The following is a 13,200-nucleotide window of genomic DNA, read 5'->3' as shown; positions in this document are numbered from 1 at the left end:
CCTACCAGGTGCCACCAATGACTGGCTTCCAGCTGGACTTTGTGCTGTTGATGAGAACCCTCTGGCCCTCACAGTTCAGGCGGTTTTCAGCCCACTTCACTGTCCACTTAACATAGCCCACACTTCATTTGTCTATGAGGATGTTACAGAAGACACTGTTGAAACCCTTACTGAAGGCAAGATAAACATCGTCCACTGCTCTCCCCTCTTCCACTGAACCAGTCAATCTCACTGTAGAAGGCTACCAGGTCGGTCAAGCATATCTTCACCTTCATAAATCCAAGCTGACTACTCTCGGTCACCTTCCTGTCCTTCATGTGCTTGGAAATGGTTTCCTCGATAATTTGTTCCATCATCTTCTTAGGGATTGAGGTGAGGCTGACAGATCTATAGTTCCCCAATCCTCCTCATCCTTCTCAAAGACAGAATTAACATTTGCTTTCTTCTAGTTGTGAGGAACCTCTCCCCGTTGCCATGGCCTTTCACAGATTGTCAAAGGTGGCCCCACAGTGACGTTGGCCAGCTCCCTCAGCCCTCATGGGTACATCCCATTAGGACCCATGGACTTGTGTATGTCCACTTTGTTTAAATGTTCCCCAACTTGATCCTCCTCTGCCTAGGGTAAATCCTCCTTTCTCTAGACCTTCTCATGGGTTTCTCAGGAACCTGAGATTCCTGAAGGCAAATCTTACCTGTAAAGACTGAGGCAAGGAAGGCATTCAGTACCTCAGTCTTTTCCCTGTCCTTTGTCTTCAAGTCCCTTTCCCCACTCAGCAGCAGGCCCACATTTTCCCTTATCTTTTTTTTGCTGTTGCTGTACCTAGAGAGCTCTTCTTGCTTTTCACATCCCTCTCCAGATCCAACTTCAGGTGGTGTTTGGCTTTCCTAACCCCATCCATGCATGCTTGAACAGCACCTCCATACTATTGCCAGGTCACTTGTCCCTGCTTCCACCTCTTACATGCTTCCTTCTTACATCTGAGTTTTGTTAGGAGCTCCCTGTTCATCTATGCCAGCCTCTTGCTGCCTTTGCTTGATTTCCAGCTCATCGGGACGGACCAATCTTTAGTGTGGAGGAGCTCATCTCTGAAATGCAACTGATCTTCTAGTCTCCTTTTCTCTCCAGGACAATCTTCCACAGGATTCTTCCAGGCAGATACGTGAAAAAGCCAAAGCCTGCTCTTTTCCAGTCTGGGTTGTGATCCTACTTTTTGCCTTGCTCCCACCACTCATGATTGCCGTCTTAAGATGACATCTTCTGAAGCAGGTACTCAGCATTAGTGAACCTCTGCTAAACAATTGCAAGTGGTCATGGTTAGTATGTTTCACTTCTTAGAAAAAATTCATTTTCAGAAAAATTGCATTAGAGCTATCCTTGACCAAATTTCAAGGCTTTGCTTCAAAGAAAAGCCTGCCAGATTTTTTAAAGATGGCTGGTGTTCCTTTGCCTTGTTTCACAAGTAGTTTAATAGTTCTGGCCAAAAACGTCAGGCTGAGGCCATCATCTTCGTGAAATTTCAGACCAAATGATTTAGCTTTTAGAAAGTGACAGAAAAATTGTGTCTCAGAATAAGAAGTGCTGGATAACCTTAAGTATAGGCATGCCTGTCCTCCCAGAGAAAAATATATATGCATCTCTTCTGGAGAGTAATTTCAGAATAAAGGTGACCGAGCTGCAGTAAAGTAATAGCAGATTCAGCTTTTGTGCAGTGGGCTAGATATTTGGGACATCACTGGAAATAATCTAATATGATTCCACAACCTCTGAACACAATTTATGTCATTAGACCCTTTTTCCTCTTAGTCAGAACTCGGAGTTAAAAACAAGCATCCAACTGATCAATTAAAAACAATGAACTCTTGTGAAGTAAATGCCTAAAATCTGGGCAAATTCATTAACCACATCTACACTTCTAAAGTTTACAGGGATTATAATGATATTTTCTAGAATAGAGACAAATTTTTTTAAAATAGAGAAATGAAACTAAACAAACTAAACTGACTTCCTTATTCTGCAATTTCTACTAAGAAGGTGATCTGAGAATTTAGGAGTGAAACAACTCCTGTGAGCAGTATGTCGTCTAGCTACTGGGTGTATTTCCTTAACAGTTTCTGGAAACATTTAGATAACTATTAACCCCTAATTTTCAAAAGGCATCAACCTTGAAATGTCATTTTGCTGTAAAAAAATAATTAGACATGGACACAACCTTTTTTACCCATGAGCCATCCCTCCTGTTTCAGTGGTTTCAGGGAAAGCAGCAGACCATTCTAACTAGTGCGAGGGCATACAGTAACACAGCACCACTTGGTAGCATCTCCTCATTATAGCTGTGTAACATCCATTAACCTCATTTACCAAAAGAACTTTGTGGTGAAGAAATGATTGCTTGGTTCATATAGGTTTATTTTTCAGGGTTAATGATTTTTTTTTTTTAAAACGGTTGGCAAGGTCATCACAGTCTGTTGATATTCCGTAAGAATCTCAATTCTTTGCATGTAGTCATGTATTTATGTCAAAAAAACCCTCCTGTATCTATCTTTAATCTTGTTAATGTCTTCCATTTCTGTAGTTCACTACCTACATACATTGGTAAACATATAATTTTGATTTGCAGCAAACGATACTTGTGAAAATACAACTAAAGTCATGCATGCATTATAAATTCTGTATGTCAGCACAGTTCTGCTTTAGGGAGGACTTTAGTGAGGAACATCGAGTCTGATTATCTGCTTGAGGAGATGGAAGGGTGCTACGCCCCTATCATGGAAAGACAGAAACATAGACTTGACCTTATGCAGGCTAGATATCACAAGGTGACTTTAAGTGTCTGTATATTGCAGGATGAGGGGATCGGTGACTTGCTAGACTGCTGGTCCTTCTGTTGCAACTTTCTGCCTTCCCTTTTGTGGGACTGGGGCTTTGAACAACCTGGTCTAGTGGAAGATGTCCCTGCTCATGGCAGGGGGGTTGGAACTAGATGGTCTTTAAGGTTCCTTCCAACCCAAACCATTCTGTGACTCTATGAATTACAGCACACCTCACAGTTCTCTCTCTCTGAGAACACGGCCCAGTGCTAGGGTACTCACTAGGAGGCAGAAGAGACATGGGGTCTGTTCCTCTATGCCCAGTTCCGACCCCCTTTGTTGACTCAGTCCAACTTTACATAGAGTTAATGTCCATAGTAGCCTCCTGCACAGTGTCCTCACACAGAAACCAACTGAAACCTTGTTCATCTCGATCAATGCTATTTGAAACACAAAGCAACCTAAAACAAAGCTGCTCTCAAGCCATCTAACCCTCTCAAGTCTACTACTCAGACCTTCAATCTTTACGTTCTTTCAGCCTTTATATAACTAAACATTCCAAAAGAGCAAGCAATCCTCTTGTAATAATCAAGCCTAAACAACTGTTTGTGAAGAGACTCTGCACCCAGAGGGGACTGCTTTACCTCAGCTCCTGGCCTCTGCAGCATGTAGAAGTCTGTGGGACTGGATCTCACTCATTCTTAACTTTAGAAGAATTTGCTTCAGAAAGTTATTAAGATCAGGTATATGATATTGATAATACAGGTTTTGTTCAGTTTTGTGTACTTTTTTATCAAGGCTTTCTTTTTAAAGAGCAAGTTATTTAGGGACTTTTGGGGGTTTTTTTTGAGGGTGGAAGGCCAGCTTGGGCACCTGTTTCTCTCCACACATCGGATAGGAAGAGCTTGGGTGTTTGGTTCAGACCCATGGGTTCTCCTAGGCAGCACGGGAATGGCTGCTGAGCACACAGCTACATGGCAGGAGCCTGGGCTGGGGATGAGGGTAGGCGGGCAGCAGGGAGCAAGTAAGAGCATCAATGGCTGAGTGGCTGGGGGACTGTTTCCTTCCCTGGGTCAGGGCCTACAAGACAGGCACCAGAGTGCTCAGCTTCTATCCGCTCCATCAATCCAGCTTGAAATTACCTCCTACGAGAGGAGACAGGAGCAGGACTACTTTATTAGGGCTCTGTTTCTTCTGTAACTAGAAGATTTTCATCTCTGTGTACACAAGGTCTCCTTTATCCTTTAACTAGTGGGCTTGTTGTAGGAAAGTTATACTAGTGGAACGTCTTAATTCAATCCAGGTTTGTTAGGTTTCTTTTCCACATTCGTCCAGATCAGATAAATCACAGGCTGTATTTACCTTTTTGAATGCTTGCCTAAAGAGTCTAAGCACTGAGGCTGTTTCTCATAATGTGCTGACTTTTGGAATCAACTCTTTATTTGCAGGCTTTGGCAAAATGGTTAGATTCATTATTTATTAACCAGAAAACCAACAGCCCTGTTTTCAGAAAGGTACAGAGTTGCACAAAGTATACCATGCTAACAAAATTACAAGTTTCCTTCTGGATTTTTTCACAATTCCTATTATCTACGGTTTGATAGGCCATTACCATTTTTGGAGATGGAAATTCTTCTTTTCCTTCCCTTTCACTTTCAAACTTTCCTAGCATTTCATGAACTCTTGTTGCATCAAGAATTTTTGTAAAGTTTGCTTTGAGATAACAGTTAGATATTCCTGTGCCTTGTGAAGTGGTGTTTCTTTACTGTGCTGCTTAATTTTTTCTTAAATAAATCCACCTTTCACTTGTCTTAAATAAATTCACCTTTCACCTCACAGTGGGTTTCTAGGAGTAGAGTTACATTCTTCCTTACCTTCCTCTTTAGTATGCCTGGATATGACATCAGTTAGCTTTTTTCTTTGGTTTGAATGGTTTTATCAATGTAGCTTTTGTAGGAATATGGCCTTACTTCTCCAGTACCTGGCAGCTTGTCCAAAATACTTCATCATCACAGGAGTGTAACTGTGAGACATGCATTTTGGAGGCATCAGAAGTATTTACAACAAATAATATTTTCAAATAATGCTTGAATATTATTTCAGCATATAAAGGCTTCAGAAAGCCCTTCTATTTCGACTACAGTGGAAATCGAGTTAGCAAGAGCCCAACATTTCCACATACAGTCAGAACTATCCCTGTGGGACTATCCTCTGCCTTCCTTGTCAGAAGCTAGTTGCTAACAGAGGATGATGCTAACGAAGACATTGAGGGAATTCCTGTTTTCTGACTTCTGGCCCTCTGTTTTGTCCAGAGCTATTCAAAATAAGTACCTTTTGGAGACACAAGAACATGGGGTACAGGAAGAGCAATCCAGCATTGTCCCAACATCATCTGTAGGTGATTCAGGCTTGAGCATTTACCCTGAGAGCCTCTGCTCTTAGGCTGTAGTTGCATGCACAACTTGAGTAGGCAGAAGCTGTCACTGCCAGCAGAAGAAGCAGTCCTGCCTTTCACTTATCATTTGTTCCTGTCCCTGTGCAACCCCTCCCTTTGCTTACAGCTGGGGAACTGATCTGAGTGAGAGCCAACTATTGTTTGGGCTAGGTTAGTCTTAGCTCATATCGGTTCCCGATCTATTTCTCTGCAGGGCTGCACAGAATTTTTTTGTGCCAACACAAGGAAGGGGACGACATGGGAGCAGAGATGAAAAGTGAGCTGAGATGCCACAAGCTCGAAGAGTTCATGAAACTCCAGCCTTTTTCTCAATTGTGCTTTGCAGGAGTTCAGCTAATGGGGTTTCATGAATTTTCGATGTTTTGCCATGTTTCAATTGTTCCTCATCCACCCCTGCACTACTTCCCATTCCTCTGGGCTTTTCTTACCACTCCTGCTTTCCAAGGTGGGACACTAGGAGCACTGAGTTCAGTGAAGATGTGGCTGTCACCAACTGCCTACTTCCCAGGCAGGACAGTGGAGTCTGGTGGTCAAACAGAAAATCGCAACCAGTGAGATCTCACCTTCCACCGCCGAGACGGTCAGCAAGCAGCTTTGGCCATACAGCTTCTGCTCCATCTGCACAAGAGCCACACACAGGCTTCCTCTTGGCTGAGCCACAGCTGGACAGACTGCTTAACATTGCACGTTCCTAATGGCAGCCTCTATATTGACTACCATATTGACTGTAGAAGAGATCTTAATGGGCCTGATGCTTACTCCTGGCGCTGTGGCTCTGGGCTGTGTTTGGTTTGTTGGAGTGCAGCTGCACATCCAATTTTTCTCAGACCTGTCAGTAAAAGCTGATATAGTAGAGACCAGGTAACATTGTCCCGCTCTCCAGGACTCTTCTGTGTAAAATGCATGTAGGTGTGACAGCACCTGCCCCCAAATTCAAGGGAAGAACCAGCTGCACATGCAGCTGGGACAAACAGCCACAGGAGCAGCTGTTGATTAGCTTCTTAATCTCAGTTTTAATACAAACCTATCCTTGGCAAGTTCCTATTTGCCTGCTTTTCTTATTATTTACCTAGGTCGGCCTTTTTCAGAACCTTCTCCCACCCAGCCATGCCGTTTCCTGCCACCACTTCATTGCAGTTGACTTGGCTTTGATCTCACTACTCTTTGTCTCTTTAACATAAAACTAATCTCTTTATAACCAGGTGTCATTACACTCCATGGGTACCACTGCAAAGACAAGGATCATAAATACTAGAATAGCTGGCCATTAGAGGTTGTGAGTGGTAGTGGTGAGAAGGGAGGGACTCCAAGTAACATCACAAAGATGAACAAATCTTTCTCTGGAGCACTTCCATATGCAAAAGTGGGTGTGCTATGGTGTGGCTGTCAAAGTCTTAGAAAACAACAAAGCTTGTGGAATGGTGTCTACATTTAGCCTGTACCTGGGGTTAAACTATAACAGTCACTCTATCACCAGACAACCCCTCACCAGCCAGGGAGGGGAACTGGGAAAAAGGAGAGCAGACCTAATGAGACAACATCAATACCACAGACATATACAGAGTTACACTCAGCCCAATGAACATCCAGGCCTCAGGAGCAGGGAGAAGCCAGAGAAGGAGCAGAAGGGCCACCAGCAGGACCCCCCACAGGAGCTCCCTCCCTCTCCTTAATCAACCTTCTCCTTTATAATGACCATGACACTATGGGCTACACCTGTAGCTAACTCAGAGCAGCAGCTGTCCTGGCTGACTTGAAACTGCCTAGCACGGCTGGTCTATGATTCTATCCCAGCCAAACCAGGACAAATGGACAAACGTGAGAGAAGTCACTACTATAAATTGCTCTGTACTTCTAGTAGGGTGTGTTGTGATGCAGTCCTCGCCCACAAGGAAAACCTCTTGTCAGGTTTTCTGGTCCCGCTGTGTCCCCAGGTTTAAGCACAATCTGGTCATGCACAAAGATTTTAACATTCCATTCTCAAAATGATCAGTCTTGCTAGGCATCTTTTAAAAAACCAAAGAGATTCAAGTCCATGAAAATCCTCTTTCACCAGACATCAATATTCTGAGACTAAAGAGAGTACTGTTGAAAGAATAATATACTTGCAAAGCATATTATTATTTTTCAAGGTGAACAGAAGGGAAATGCTTCTCTGATTCTAGTTCTTTTTTTTTTTTTTTTTTTTAATATTTTCTGTAAAGTATCTTTCTTACTATAATGAGAACAAAGATAATTCATGTCTCAGCTTTAAATTCTCAACTTAGCAGACCAGAAAATAGAGACTCATGCTCTGTTTTTGATAAACAAGTTAGCATTTCAATTTCAGAAAATGTGTGATGCAAGTTGAGATAGCTGTGCTGGGGTATACATGCATTTTTGTTTTGGTCCTCAATTCATTTTTATGTCTGACTCATCTGAGAAGGTCTTTTCTTTCTGAGAAAGAGATGGCAGCAAATCAGTTGGTAAACACCACATTTCTTCAGATCTCACATTCATCTTGTTTTGCAGTATGACATATCTAAGGTTGTGAGACAGATGGGAAACCTTAGGAGCTTGGAAACTTTGGAGACTTGCACTGACATTAGTGAGATCATCATGAACTAATCAACAACCTCATCAATGTTCTATCAAATGTTATGTCTCTCTGCATTCCAGGAAACACCATGGGTAAATATGCAATCTCTCAGAGACAGAAGAAATCTCATTTTTGAGGTAAAGGGCAGCAAAGACAACAGGATAATTGCATACTCCTGATTTACCCAATGGGGCAACACTACTGAAATACATGAAAAGCCTGAGAAGCATTATAAAATGTGCTGCCTGAAGACTGCTTTCTTGATCTAAGGACTGCCAGAAGCCTCTGAAGGGGTGTCATGCTGCAGAACAAAGAGCCAAGCATCGTGCGCTTGTACTTGACAGGTTCACATGCTGCTGATGGAGGATACTGGCATTAACTTAGCAGAGCATTGTAGAACCAGAGAAGGCTGCCAGCACATGTGGCAGTTATGCAGGTCAGTCTCCTGCTTGAAGCTGAACTATTGCCTGACCAGATCGAATCAGATGTGACCTTAAAATGGAAGTGTTGTGACAGACAGCAAGAACAATCCCCTGATTATCAGCTCCCCAATAACAAATCATTACTGGTCATAACCTTACTCACACACACTTCCTCAGTTCACTGACAACTCTCTGTTCTCTTCCTAGTTATAAAGCCCCTACTCACCTACCAAAAAAACCCCACGCAAAATAACAACAAATGGAAAAATACATATCCAAGCCTTCTCAACTGTTGCTCAGAATCCCTTTCCACCCACTGTCAGTTTACAATTCTTTTAAATTACTTAGGGAAGCAAGGATTGCTACTGAGAAAATACTTGCAAATCTAGTAACTAAGTGCAGTCAAGGTTTTTCAATAGCTAAGTTTCCTTGGTGGTGCCTATTTAGGCTGACTGTGATTTAAGGGTAAAAAAAAATCAGCTGTGCTAGTACAAGTATGAGGTCAGTGAGTAATTCGGTGAATACTGATCTCACAGAAATGCCAGCAGAGTATTTTAATAAAGCCAATGCTGAGCAATACAGCTTGCTTCTGCTTGCCATTGAGGCTCTTTGTCTAATGCAGGGCTGTTGTTTAAAGAGCATCTTCTTATGCTCATCGAAATTATAAGAACAACTTAAAACTGTTACTGCACTTGCTCACTCCCAGGCATATGAAGATAGCCTCCGACAACATTAAGATGAAGCTACCCTTCATACAAAGTTAACTCGTTACATCAAACTGACGTACAAGCATTAATGGTTTAAACTGGGAGGTAAATGAAAGGAACAGCAGAAGTAATCCTGCTGTTAACGGTCGGGGAACGGGGTGCAGGCTAAGGAACAAAAATCACCCTCTGTTTCTGATTTTCAATAATTTCTCATCTTTTGTTTCAACAAGACCCACTCAGACGAGGCATATCTTGAGATCTTTTGGCCACAGCTGTGCAACGTTAACCATCTGAGCAGGGTGCATTTAGAAAGTGAGGGTTGGGAGGTGTTGGTAAGGGGGGTGGTTGTTCTCCCTTGCCCCTTTCCCCTTCCATGTGGAGGGGTGGTTGGCTGGAGGTGGGCCCAAAGACAGCAGGACGAGGTGTGTGGATGGGTTAATTCAGTGTTCTGTACTCATAAACTGTTCCGTTGAGCAACGCTTTTCCCTGGTTTTCTTCTAACTTACAGGTTTGCTAAGGAAGAGCTTAATTTTTGTGTGCTACACACAAAATAAAGGTGCTGTGGTTTTGCACCTTAATTCCTCTAGGCCTGAATTTTAAAAATGGCCTAATTTGTGCCTTTTCCTGTAAGAAAGAGAGAAATAAACAAAGAAACCAGGAAGCAAAAATCTCAAGTGAGGTTATCTGTCCAGAGACTTATGTGTTACTAAGAAATTAAAGAGCATCAGGGAACACTTCTGGACATGGATTATGTTTTTTTGTTTTTTTTTTTTTTAAGCTTTTAAATTATTAGAACAGTTGCCGGCATGGTTTTGGTCCAGACTAATCACCATTCTCCCAAAGCAGTTCTGGACCTAGTTCAGGAGTTGCTGTGGGCCCAGAACTATTCCTTGCAAACTGCTTGAATGTGACCACCCTGTTTTGGAGGATATCATGGACTCCTAAATTTCACTGGATATATCTTACTATTTCACCCAATGATTTGTGTTTTATTAGAATACTAAACTGTAGTTCCTGGAAAGAAATTACAACTCGATTTTAATATCAAAAAAGATGGAACATTCCCCACTTTTTTGAGAACTTATTCCTCTTAATCACGTTTCAAAGTACACAGCTCCAATTTCCAGTCACGGATTGTTATTTTCATTTTTTTTTTTTTCTGTTAGCCTATGGTCATTTGGTACTCCCTGCTTCGGAAGACACTTACACACTGTAATCAAACCTGATTTTTATAACAGATTGTGTTTTTCAGGTCTCTGTTCATAAGGCATCTTACATACACAGCTCTGTAATAACTACTGCTGCTCTCTTCTGCATCAACACCCACTTTCAATATCCTTTTGAATAAGGAGAGCTAATGCAGTTATGCAGACTTCTAGTGTTGTCTTAGTTCCTAACTCCATACCATTTCTCTCCGCATTACTTCTCAAGCCGTGCCAATTCTCAGCACTGCACTTGGAGACTTTGTTCAGCTACTGTCTCCTGCAATTCCTCCCAGAGTCACTGCTGCCCAGCTGACAGCCTCCCATGCTCTCAGCAGAGCCTCTGCTTCTTGTGCAATTGTATGTTTGGCTACAATTTGAAAAGGTCCAGGTCATCCCAGAACGACTCAGATCGCTCTGTACAAGTGCCCTGTCCGCTCAAGTAATTCTAATCGGGCGAATCTGTGTTGTCCACAAATGTTCTGAGAAGTGATATTTATAGCCTTGAAACAATTTCATTATCTTCATTTAATAACAAGCACAAATATAATAAAGATGTCAGACTAACAAGGCCTTGCAAAAGTATCTTTCTGTCAACAGCAATGCATTGACCTTTATTTCCTAATTTTTAAAATGTATTTGATTTTTACTCTACATTAGATTGCTCTCTTTTCACCCAGTTTCCATTTATTAAACATTTCCCTGAATACTGTCCATTCTGTTGTTAATATGGGATTTCTTCTTTAAAAAACTTAAATAATTCAGCATATATTTAAGGAGCTGCTACAAACCAGGTGCTTAGCAATGACATTCAGGCTTCAGTATCATATTCTTTGGGACATATTTTTGTGAGTATGGAGTGTTTTCTCAAGACTAGAAAAGCCTTAATAAGGGAATGTCCTGAGCCAGTTCCACTGTAAACTACAAGGGGAGAATGTCAAAATGGAGCTATCTGGCAATGAAAATAGGGTTTGAAAATGCAGATGGTATTGTGGAGACGCTTTTGCCTGGCCAATTCCGTATTCTCACCAAAGTCTTCTATAGAGTACCGATCTAATTCTAAAAAGCAATCTATTAAAGAGAAAAAACCCAATTTAACCTAAGTAGCAGTTGATGAATGTGACTGGTTGTAAATCTGGAGTAAAGTGGAAGTTAAAACTTTTATCCTCATCTGTTCTGATATATCAAACACAGAGCAGAGCCCTCCAGGAGGTTCAAGGTTCTCACGTTTCCTTAGGCCAAAGATATACACATAGTTTATAGAGTCAAAATAAACTATCAGCACAGCTTTTGCAAAATGGCTAACCCATTTCTATTTGTTATTAGCCCAGCTGGTCAATTATTTGCTTCTCAGCATGCCTGCTAACCTTCTAGAAGTTTCTACTCTTATACTCCTGACCACGTATAACATACAGTGTTCACATCTAACTATTTACAATAGGCTTTCCTCTTTACACTTTAGCTGTTAAATAGGCTTTTCAAACACTTGCATGGAGTAATAAGTGTTTTCAAGCCTGCAGTTTCTTGCTTTTCCTGTTCACAGTCTGGAATTCAGAAATGAACTTCAAGTGCTAAGAGCTGTTCAGTTTTACTTTTCATCAGTAAATAACTTTGGCTATCTCCTAAATTACTGCATAAAACGCAAGCCAAACGCAATCTTCAAGTATAGCCACATACTCAGGAAATAATTGCTGGCATTTCCTTATACTGATGAAGCAGTACCTGGGTTTTTCTTGTGCTCAGGGCTGAGGAACCCCAAAGATGGTGTCAGAAACTTGAAAGCCATTCCCTGATGCATGGGACAGCCTAAGGCGCATCCTGCAGAGGTAAAGGATGGTTTGTTTATCTACAAGGAATATTCCTGCCAGTAAAACTATTGCAATTTGCAGATGGCAATGAGTATGTTATGCAACAGAGAGTTAGTACCTACTGAAAGGACCCCACTTTTAGGAACAGTGTGATTTTTTGATCCACAACTTGTTAAGAAACCTTAGCGAGCTGGAATAACTTTATGTCACAACAAACCTTTTAGTAATTTAGTGGTTTTCATTTTCTTGTTTTCTTCTCATTACATCCTTTGGGAATACTAGGATTACCTCTGTGTTTTGGACTCTTTGTCATATCCAGAAATGAAGATGGATGCTGTATCTGCAGGGATCTTAAAGCAACAAATTTGGACTTTGTGATAGCATTTTTTTATTTCATGATACCAGCATGTCTGAGAAATGAAAGGAACCGTTTGAGCACGCAGTCAGCTCTTAATTATTTGCACACCCTACCTGAGCTGCATTAAGCAGAGGCAAATTAGAATGGGAGTTGCAAGATTAGGTCATGTTTTACCACCCTGTACAGCATAGGCTAGTTTTAGCCTTCCAAAAGTCTAATGTAAAACTCTGGGACACTGTTACTACCCTGCCCTTCCACTCTTATGCACAGAAAAACCTGGCAGGAGGAAAAAAAATCACTGTGCAAAAGCTAGGGTTTGCCAATGCAGAGAGGACAAATAGCCTTGCTTTTCCTTCCTTCCCCCGGTGTCAAATCTACAGTGTAAGGCCATGTAGAAAAGGTGGCAAATACAATGGAAAGGGGGAGCATGGACTGATGAGCAGGGATACTCCGAGTTAATATACTTTCATCAGTTGTACCCTATTGTTTTCTCCTGAAAGTCACAGGAGTCGGTGTGCCTTGTGGGGAAAGTCAGGCCATGACAACACAGTCACTGAACAAGCTCCTTTGCAGCGGTTGAGGAGAGGGCTTTGCCTGCATTCATGGGGGTTTGGGACTGAAGTCCCGCGTGTCGCTCTTTTTCACATACTGTACCACTGCCTCTTCATTTCACTGGTCCCAGCATGGGTGTGGTGAAAATGCTTCCCGTTAATAGACACAGAGGAGCAGCAGAGCTGAAGCCGCTCTTGGTGTTTTTCTAGACAAAGAACACTTGGATGCATCCCTCTGTTTACATGGTAGATGTAAACTGCAATCCTTTACAGTTTGAATTTAAACCAAAATCATTACACTGCTTGGTTTT

The sequence above is a fragment of the Leptosomus discolor genome, chromosome 8, assembly GCF_034619465.1.
Source record: "Leptosomus discolor isolate bLepDis1 chromosome 8, bLepDis1.hap2, whole genome shotgun sequence".
Lineage (NCBI taxonomy): Eukaryota > Metazoa > Chordata > Aves > Leptosomiformes > Leptosomidae > Leptosomus > Leptosomus discolor.
This window is presented reverse-complemented; position numbering follows the sequence as displayed.